The following is a 10,124-nucleotide window of genomic DNA, read 5'->3' on the forward strand; positions in this document are numbered from 1 at the left end:
TGACTTTAACATTTAGGAAGATCTATTCCGGATGGTCTTCTCATCATTATGTTTACCACAATAAAGAACCTACGCTAATGAGTACGAAGTCTTGTCAAATGTGTCAAAAAAACATAAATTCGATACCCGCTGGAAATAAATGGATCTTTAAATCCATGACTTGCTTCTCGGCACATTTTCGGATCCAACATAAAACACGCTCAACCTAAGGTGAGCTTAATTAGTCATTTGTCTCCAAAATTTTTATTTTGGTAATAACATTTATTTTTAAAAATTTGATCGATTGCCAACTAGTCTCTATCATTTTTTTTTTTATACAAATAGACAATCACATCATTCTAATATGAAAGCAATTCAAATGATCAAGATACAAAATATTTCATAAAATTGCTAGACAAATATTTCTTGACCTCCTAACACAATCCTCTGAATGCTCTATTACAAAGACAGCAACCCAATTTGCTATACTATTCATCTTTCGATAGACGTGTCAGATAGACAATATAATGGATTGATGAAGAAAAATTTAAATATCATGGATTAACGGATGAGCCTCTGCTATTGAGTATTCACCACTTCTAAGAGAAGCCTAAGATTAAATTTTTGTTCAAGTTCCCATGATACTTTTTTAGAAAAAAAAGTCCATTTAATTGGGCTCATCTCGAAAGCCAAAATATGAACCAGATCAAATACGACAACAAGTTGCCAAATAGAGTTTAGGAATAGGCACGGAGCTTCCAAAAAGTTAATTTGGATTGACAAAACTTTCATCCTAGATCGGCGTCATTATGATTATTATGATTCTAATAATATGGAGGACACCAATAGTTCCATATCGGTTGTGAGTCAAAAAAGACTCGCGCTTACAAAGAGAAAAAAATCTTTTTCACATGAGGTATTTTTTAAAGAACAAAACTGTGAGGCCTATGGGTCAGAGTGGATAATATCTCATATGACGGATTGAGCCCTTATCCGCAACAATGACGCGTCTGATAGGAGTTGAGGTCCGTTTCAATTTTCTAGAGCTGAGATTCATCTTGGCTGACTTTGATCATCACCAAGACGTCGTCCACCTGACTTATTTTGAAAATTGACCAGCTTATATCTGACTACTAGTAAACATTCATTAAGAGTTTGTTTGATTGAGGTATATTAGATTGAGAGATAATTTGATACTTTTTATGAATGATTTATCAGAAAAAATGATTGTGGGAAAATAGATTTTACCATATTTGATTAGTATTTTTTTTTCATAAAATAGTATTAAAAAATATCATTATATTTGATTAGAGATAATCTTATGTAGGAATACTGACAAATTTTTAATAATATTTTTAAATAAATAATTTAAATAATAATATTTTCTCTTAATCCATTTGCCAGGCATTCATAACTCATTTATATGATGGCTATCTATATAGACTATTATGAATATTAGAATATATTTATATGAGTTAATAAATAATTTTAAATTAATTATGTATTATAAAATATATTTTTGATTATAAATAAATTTTAGTATATCTTTAGTAGACAATATTATTAATAAAATATTAATATATTAATTATCTTATTATTTATGAATAATATTATTAATATTTTTCATATATTAGTAAAATAAATAAATTTATTATATTAATTATAGTAAATAAATAATATAAATAAATAATTATAATATACAAATTAATAATAAATGAATTTATTGAATTAATTATAATGAATAATTATAATGAAATATATTATATAAGTAATATAATAAATATATATCATATTGATATTATATTCATATATTTATTATACCATCTGATAAACTATTTGTTTCCCATTGTACGGTTAAGATGCGCCTGATGAGAAAATAAACACCCGCCCGCGAAATATAGCCATTGGCCCGGGGTTATCGGATGGATTTCCTCGGCGGGAATTTTGGCCGGACGCCTTTCGAGGTGACACGTGTCCATCTTCACCCGGTTTCCCACTTTCCAATCTTCCCTCGTGCTCAATTCCTCGAGTGGAGGGCGGCGCAAACGGGGGAGGACGGGAACATGGCTGAGAATCTCACGAAATTGGAGGGGCAAATCAGTAAATTGGAATGTAACGTTTAAATCCGCTCTTCGCCCGTCCCACTCATCCCTTCTCCTCCTCCTCTGCCTCCTTGCCTAATGGCAGCCTCTCCTCTCTCCTTTAGATAACAAAGTCATATCCTTGTTTCTAATTCTCTTTTATTTTTGGATGTCTTTTTCATTTGTATATCTGTTTGTTTGTATGACATGTTAGTTTGCTGGATCTGGATTTATATCTTTTCTTCCTGGTGATGGTATAGAACTCACAGAAGTTCTGGTTACTTTCTTTCCATTATATTTATTTTGGAAAGTTGTCTTTAGATTATAATAATATCTTTTTGTTGTCAATTGCAAACAAAGTATTCCTTAGTGTATATGGTATAATGGCTTTGATCTATATGACAAGCCTTTTTTTTTAATAAAAAAAAATGACAGTAACAAGCCTTATTTTCCTTTGATTTTTAATTTTTTTTATGATACAATCCTGATGTTACTGTGAAGTAAAATGACCGCATGCGAGGAGTGTATAAATTCGTGGAGATCCTAAGATAAACAGAAAAAGCCAAATTTAGCATCGAATTTGGTCGATGGAAACTGTTTTTTAAGTTAAATTTTGGATTCTTGTATTCCTGCTGACTATATATCTTATTTGTTGAATCGTTGGAATATTTCATCCGATAGGCAGTCTTATCCTTCTTTATGTAAACTTGTATTGCTTCCAAGTTGTGGAGACTTGATTTTAAGGAAAAGGACTTTCCATCCGATTAATTATGTAACCAGAGATTAAATTGTGGAAGGAGAAAAAAAAAAAAATATCTCAAATCACTACTATTCGTTGCTTTTTTAAAGAATGGCTGAGTCTCCAGCCCCATCTCTACGACCTTCTGAAACCAATATTATAGATAGGTTTGCATTAATACAAGTGTTAATAATTCCCCTCCCCTCTTTACATTTTATTCAACTCCTATAGGTAGGCAACAGCCGATTTATCTTCCATAAGGATATCAGTCATGCCAAGAACAATGCTTCTATCATTGTCAGAATCCAAAGGTGCTCTTGCTTATGAACATATTGTCACTTGGTTTACATAATGCTTAGTGTTTGATGGAAAAATATCAACACATCTTCAAAAGTTTTGATTTACTTGCATTTTCTATGTTTATGTAATAGAATTAGCTCAAATTATTCTTCTCCACCTTTAGGTGTTACAACATCACACATTTATATAGTAATCCACTGTCTCGAACCATCCAATCAATTAGTCAACAGGCCATCAATCACATCTCAACAAACATCATCCTGAAAAATCTTTGAGATTCTTTATTTATGTGACTTTAGATCCACTCAGGTGATTAGTTCTGGCTACTAAATGGAATATTATATTGTCTTAATAAGGTTTATCATTGGCTGGTCTCATTTGATGAGCAATTATAATTCTACATCAATAGGTTAATATATGATAATGGTCCTACAAAACCTTGCTACGTACCTCATATGATGCATCACGGATTGTTAAACATATTAGTGGACTCTCATTAAAATTCATAATCTCATGTTATTCTTCTGAAATTCTATAAATTCTATTTTGCACGTATCATGTCCTGCCATTCTAGGACAATCATATTATTGTCAGATGTTCCTGGTAATAGATTATCTCTTTACATTTTAATTGTTTTAGAGATTCCATGCTCTTAATTATTGAAAACCAAAAAAATCGCATTAATATAATTTTCTTTCATTGGCTATTTGGCTGCAATAGAGTTCTCAGCTTGTTATTTTGGTGATCGAACTGCTCTGTTTACATTCTATTAGCAAATGTTGGTTGTTGAGTGTATCTGCAATCCAATCTTGTCCCCAAAGAATCTCTGCAGTGCATCATGAGACATCATACCTGGAGTATCTGTAAAAGTTTATAGGAGGCTTACCATGACTGAATTCTTCATCTTGAAGGTCCAAAAAGTATACGAGCTTGATGGCCTGCCCCACTTTCTTTCTCTACTGGAATAAAACTTCAACATGTTCTAAACTTTGAGAATATTTTCACTGCATCATAATGTGAAAGAATTTGATTACAGTTACATATTTATTTATTTTTTCTTAAACCAATGCTGCATGCAGTCGAGACCATGAGTGCGTGGAGATCATTGAGATCTGATGATCCTGCTTCACCAGAATTTTAACTCCAAATCTCGGGGTGCATTCCGGTCTATGTAGGACCGGAGCATCGGTGGTTTGTCACGCTATGTGAGGCTCCCGGCATTCAAGCTACTGCTAGAGAAGGCTGAAGAGGAGTTTGGATTTGAGCATGGTGGTGCAATCACAATTCCTTGTGAGATTGAGACGTTCGAGTATATATCCTTCAATGCATGGAAGGACACAAGAAGGGCCTCATCAATGGTGTTAAGTCCATCGTTTCTCTATTATACGTTCATGCTCTATGAAGATTTAAATTTGTTTTGTTGTTTTTTATTTGTTTCATGTTCCACGAGAAGTTCAAGTTTTTGGTTTTTCTTGGCGCTCTAAGGAACAAATTTGGTTATTTCCCTCTTTCCTGATGGTTCATAGGCATGACAGCAAATGCATATATCATCAATGACTGAAAAATTCTCTTCTCTCTTTTGGGAGTTATTCTTTTCTCATCTCTGTTTACATTTACCAGATACATTTTTGAATTTGGTTCACTATGCTTTACATATTGTTTTTGAGTTCATATGAGTTTTGTCGAATACTCAACGTTGTTAAGAAAAAAAATCCTTTCAGACTTTTACAGAACCACAAACCTTTTCCATTGGACAAGTTAGTTGTAATTAAATTAACTCTTGCATGCATCTTTGCTTGTTTAATAGCTCTAAGAAGAGAGTTAATGGCTCAGAAAAGTATATCAGGCATAGGACTCACATATTAATTGTTCACTAGTTTTGTACCAAGGGGTTATAAATCTCGGAACATTTTAACCAACAACAAGGTTCCTTATGGATCTCAGAATTTCCTATAGGCTTGCCCAATGCTTCTCCTCGTTTTTCTGCTTTTGTTCTTTTGCAGAAAGAAATCCCATAGGGCTCGAACAATGATCACACATGAACTTGTTTGTTTTCATCTGCAACATTTAAAGTTCTGATAAGATTACGAATTGCCAATTGGTTGCTTGGTAATCAAAGTATCAGGATCCTTTTTGGGTAGTATTGGTGAAGTTTGTGTGGAATCTGATGTACTCGGGGTCTTGGGCTTAAGGAGATTGAGTAAGTCTTTATAAACTCTTTCCCGCCTCCATTTTTCAGGCTGCAGAGGATCTAATGGGGTTCATCTGACCCACATTACCTATTTTCCTCTATCATGTAACCTCGAGTTTATTCCTCAAAAAATGATATTTTTAATATGTGAAGCTTGATGGAGACATGTCATTCCGATCATCTTTTGTCAGACAAATCATTGCTTATGTGACATTGATTTCTTCTATTACTTGTTCTTCAGTTTTAAGGATTCTGTATCATCTCTGGATTCTGTTATTAGGAGATAATTAGTTCATTGGTAATGAAATTTGATGGGTAAGTACAACTATCTTAAACAAAGACTTCACAAGCAAAAGCCACGTAAGCATCTTCTCAAACCGAGAGCTGAAGAGTAGTCGATGAACAATGATAGGCTTCTGATAGTAGTTAGGGGTGAGTGGGTGGTGATGTTAATTGGATGGCTTTGAGGACCTACTCTAAAACAGAAAGCTACTGCCGCACCTACAAGTTTCAAATTGATGCTCTTTTAATGATACCTTTTAAGAGATGGTAGTCCAACACACTGTAGAACGTATGCATTGCAGTAATCTTGGTGCCTGAAGTGTTGCTGAAGTAATGGATAGGATCGAAGGATTAGGATGGATAATCCTTGGTACGTAAAAGGATTCCTTCAAATGACTATGTAGAACGAACCCTGGAAGAGAAATCAATGAACTCTGGTAAGCTACAGAGAAGAAAATCTCAGCAAAGATCCAACCAACTTTGAATGATTGTGTCCTGCTCTCAAGATTTCTGAGGAGAAATGGTAGTTACTCTAGATATATAACACAAAATAAACAGTGTAACTAAGGCCACTTTGGAAGGCCTAAAAGTTCATTAAAATTGCAAATATCTCCAACTTATTTAAGGAATGAATCTTTAAGTGTTTTGATCTGTTTTCTTAATTGATAAATCCCTCCTCGAAGTATTAAATCAGATACTGATACAGAAGTTTTCAAATTTTATGGTTTGCTCCTCATGGCATGGTTGCTCTGGATTTTTCAAGAAAGGCAATTCTCTTATTCAAACATCTACAATCACAATTTTGAGAACTTCTGGAGCAAAGAAAAACAAACAATTCAGATATTGATGGTTAAAATATCGATATCAAAACTGACTTATTTATTTATTATTTTCATATACATGCCATTTGACCTAGATAATTCAATTGTGTTGTATGTTTCTGATTACTAAAGCAAATATAAATGATACTTTTCTATATGGCTTTTGAGAAACAAGTTATACTTAGCTGCACAAATTACTTAGTCATTAAATAATTAAAGAAAATTAGTATAGTAACATCTAATACTTTTCTTTCTTCATATAAAGTAGCTAATTGTATCAGCATGTGTTTTCTTCAATGTTTATTCCCCTAGCTCATCCACCGAAGATCCAGCTGAAGTTTCTGGTTGAGCATGACCTTATAAGCTCCTATCCTGCACTTGCTACTCCCTTCACATTTTTACCAAAATTTATGCTTCAATGAGAAACAACTTTTGATGGAAGCTTTAATCATTTATATAAATTATTTTTTATATATCCCCTTCAGGCTTAAGCTAGAAGATTCAGGGCTCATATGGGAGCAAGAGGGAGTAAGTTTAATAGAACCTTTAGCATTCAAGGGGGTAGGCATCAAGAAAGCAGGCCTTTATAGACTTTGGAAAGCCAAGTAGCTTATCGACTCCATATTTATGGTTTGCTGAATTGTTTCATATAGTGTATTTCAAGTGTTTCAAGGTACCAATCATTTTATAGACGAAATTATGGATGGCACCAGGTTCAGTTTTCACGCCTTGGTGCTTTTGGGCTCAAGCAAGTGTATCTTGCAGGCCCTATTTTGGATTCTGGGGAGATCATTGGGCTATGCTATTTAGGGTCCATAAAGAAATAGGGCATTGCTTTTCTGACCTTGGGTTAAATGTCAAATGTTAGGCACCTTTGTGTTCAAGCCAATCCATAGGTATGATTCTTTATATATATAAATATACATACATACATATACATATGCATGTATGCATGATCTTTCAGGTAAAGAAGAGGTGGCAAAAAGTGTGAGTCTCAATATTAGCTGTAGTGACCAGTTGGCATGCAAGCTAGCTAGGAATCATTCCATAAATACTTGTTGTCTGTTTCAAGATTAGGCAAGGCAAATACCAAACTCCCATAATTCAAAGTTGTCCTAACATGGCCTCTCCTTATGGGTCTCATTCTTCCATGCAGGCTTGTGGCTCAAAGCTCCTGAATTGTCCCCTGGCCAAATGAAACTATGTTTATAGTTAACCTAGTGCATCGTTAATTAGTCATAAATCTTGTGGTAAGATTTTATAATCATAATGCAACATCGATCTTGTGTTAGTTAATACCTAATCCAACCCTAGAAAGCTAAAGGTCTTTTTTCTCTCTCTTTCTTTTATTAAGTAAAAGGCTAGTCATTGAATGCAATCTATGAGCTAATCAGTGACTTAGCTAAAACCCATCCGTGTCGATGGGATCATATGTCAGCTATATAAGTCTTTTTAGGATTTTAAATCTATTGTGTTCCAGCAGTATTATTCCACCATTCATTCAAGTGGATCCAGGAACACAATCTTATTGCCGATAAATAATGCTAAACTTTTTCAGAGAACTTATGAATGGATGTTTAATTTTTTGACTGGCCTATTCATTAACATGTTGACATACTCTATTTATGGGGATAAAGACAGACAAGCATAACTTTTTTTTTTGGGTTGTCACTAAGTCTCTCTCTCTCTTTCTCTCTGACACACACATATCCTTTGGGACTACAAAGATCAGATCAGGAGATTTGATGCACCCCACGAGGGGTATCTTGTTAGATCAACTCTCATATGGACAAAGCAAACATGAGACATGGCATGTGCTTCTTCTAGCCCCACACCCACCATCAAACCACTCTCTCTCTCTCTCAACATTTTCTCTCATCCCATGGTAATCCAGCCATGATTTTAAGCTAGAGGATGGCTGGCTCTGACTTCCGATGCATCAAACAAACAAACCAGTACATCTAACTGTAATTACTAATTACTGTATATCATTGGAGCTATTGTCGACTACATATTTACGAGATAATGTAGTTCCATAATGGGGATTCCTAAGTTTTAAGATTTAGTACATCATATAGAATTTTGCCAAAATATAATCCAACAATTAACATCCATTTCTATATCAAAGCCATCGCGCCACACAACCAAAGTTGATGAGTAACATCAATTTTTAATGTTTAATCCAAATGCCAGAAGATTTGCCAATTGCTATATATGCATGTTAGAAAGACTAGTCAGTGGAGATGAAGCACAAGCAAATTTCAATTTGCATTGCATGAACCAAATAAAACTGTGGATCTGTTTGGCCTATCCTCAAGGCATCATTATTGGAGTATCTTCGCATGTTCTCATTTAGATCATTTGCTATCTAAGTTCAAATTGTCTCAAGAAAAGAGTTGTTTTTTTTTTTTTTCTGCAGAAAAAAACTGTGACCTTTGTTTAAGCTCCTGTTGCAAGTAATGCATTAAGTATCAACACCCCCATGAAGATTTTGGAGAAGGGGTGGGGAGGAGTGGGGGGTAGTTGGAGTCCTAATGCTCTTCTATCATATTTCCTAGACAATAAGATCCAAGCCTCTGGGTAAAGCCACATGCACCTACTGATTTAATGGTGTCATCTAGAAGAAGAGAGAGAGGAATAGAACTTCTGATATCTGCTAAAGAAAGCCATTGCATTATTCTGTATCTGATTAATTTCTTTCTTATCATGTTTCTATATGTATTCTCCTCATGTGGCTAGTATTGCACAGAGATTTATATGGGAATTGGATAATGGGTCAACTAATCTTGCCTTCTTCTCCCATGCAAAATGACTAAAAATATATTTGATTTTTAATTTCATACCTAGCTAGATAAGATGGGTGTCAATGCCATTTGGTCCATCAAACTCTAGAAATGCCACATTTTTGCATCAAAGAACTGTTCTAGCCACAAAGTCTATTGCAACAGGCACAAGGAACATGTTAGAATAGTATATATTTGTTCATTCAGACTAAAAGTGTTGGAGAATGGTCAACCAAACACTAGATGACATTAAGAATAGATCTCTGAGTTAGACTACTACTTTATATGCAATGGATAGACTGTTTCTCAGCATCGTGAAACCATGTCATGTTCCTCTTTCAACACTGGTGCTTCATTTTAAAAGAAAGTGTCACTTCCTATGGACAATGTTAAAACACATTCTATTTTTTTCATCAAAAAAAAAAAAAAAAAAACATTCTACTTTCTGATTGAAAACTTTAGAAGCTTGTACCAATAATAATTAGTTATGTATTTTTCGGTGCAACTTGAAAAGTACCATATGATGAATTCTTTATTAAATTAACCATACATAACTGGTGATGAATGCATGGCTAGTGCAACATTGGGTAAAGAAATTAAGTTTGTTTTATTAGCAATGAAATTAAGTTTGATATATTTTACAACACAACCACCAATCTATATACAAATGACATGAAGCTGGAAGAGCAAATAGGAAATTTCATTCTTCTCTAGGCAAAAAATAGAGTCAAAAAAGATCAAAATAAAGCATAGACCATGATATTTGAATGCCAATGGGTAGATCAAAGGCAATGGTGTGACATATAAGTTTGCCATCGTAGTTAAGTAATGATTTAATCTTTCCCATGTAAGTAATATACAACAAAGGTCCAAATCAAACAACCAAGGACATTAATTAGGATAATTAGAACCACTTCCCACCAAGAGACATTGATTAGGTGCAACGTT

Source organism: Elaeis guineensis, chromosome 10 (genome assembly GCF_000442705.2).
Source record: "Elaeis guineensis isolate ETL-2024a chromosome 10, EG11, whole genome shotgun sequence".
Lineage (NCBI taxonomy): Eukaryota > Viridiplantae > Streptophyta > Magnoliopsida > Arecales > Arecaceae > Elaeis > Elaeis guineensis.